Genomic DNA, 1,028 nt, shown 5'->3' with positions numbered 1-1,028 from the left:
AATTATGGAACCGTTTTTGTTCACGTTTGTTTCCCCCGTTTCGTAAAATAAATTATTGAAAGTTGCTTTTGAAGTGCGTGACAGAAGTGCGTTTTGAGAACGACCGCAGACTGTCACCTGTTCAACACATCAGTATCTTCAGATGCCATTAAAGTTATAATGATTATAATAATAATGTCAAAATATTATTTACAGACTGATTTAACAGACGATCACTGCTGCCACGATCACTGGAAAGTCTGGGCGAGAGGCTTCCACAGAGGAGCGCCCAGTTTGCACCAGCTTTCTAAAGACGTTGTTTACTTCACTCAAACTGCGTGTGGCTATTAGCGCTGGTGTTAGTGGATTAGACGTTGTTTATCAATGAGGCTCATTTGCATAGAAAGGGGCAATTTTTGCGCCAAATATATGCATATTACCTCATTTAAATAGGCCTACGTGCAAATAACACCGGAGCACCGAGACGCAATCTGCTTGGCAGCGCAGTTAGTGGAGTATTTCACCCTCTGCGCATGCTTTGTGAATTAGACGGTAGGCTATCTGTTTGCTCCATTTTTACCGGTTTAAAAGCAAAAGCCATGCAATCCTTTTGTGAATTCGGCCCTCAGTGCACTATGTCGGCAACTTGTCTGTGTTGATTGTATGTATGTATGTATGTATGTGAATATTGCAGCTGTTTGCACTATACTGCCCAAGACGAATTTCCCTTGCGGGACAATAAAGTTTATCTTATCTTATCTTATCTTAAACCAGAGAAAGCGGAGTAACTCCAGCCCGTTTCAGAAAGAGAGGTGAGGCTCGGTGTCAGTTACTATGGCAATTGACTCTGTGAACCTAACCTGGTCGGGAGCAGGTTTTCTTCAATGAACCTCGAGTTTCTAGCTGTCTCCTCCCTCTTTACGCCACACACGATGTGTGATTCATTCATTCATTCGTTTAGTGTCGCGCGGGTTTCAGCGAGTTTGATCATCTGTCCTCAAGGTAAAGTCGGATCCTAAAGTGTGTTCTAGTTCTAAATCTACTTTTTT

This window comes from Epinephelus moara, chromosome 17 (assembly GCF_006386435.1).
Source record: "Epinephelus moara isolate mb chromosome 17, YSFRI_EMoa_1.0, whole genome shotgun sequence".
In the NCBI taxonomy this organism is placed as follows: domain Eukaryota; kingdom Metazoa; phylum Chordata; class Actinopteri; order Perciformes; family Serranidae; genus Epinephelus; species Epinephelus moara.
The sequence above is the reverse complement of the archived record's forward strand: the minus strand, read 5'-3'. Positions refer to the sequence as shown.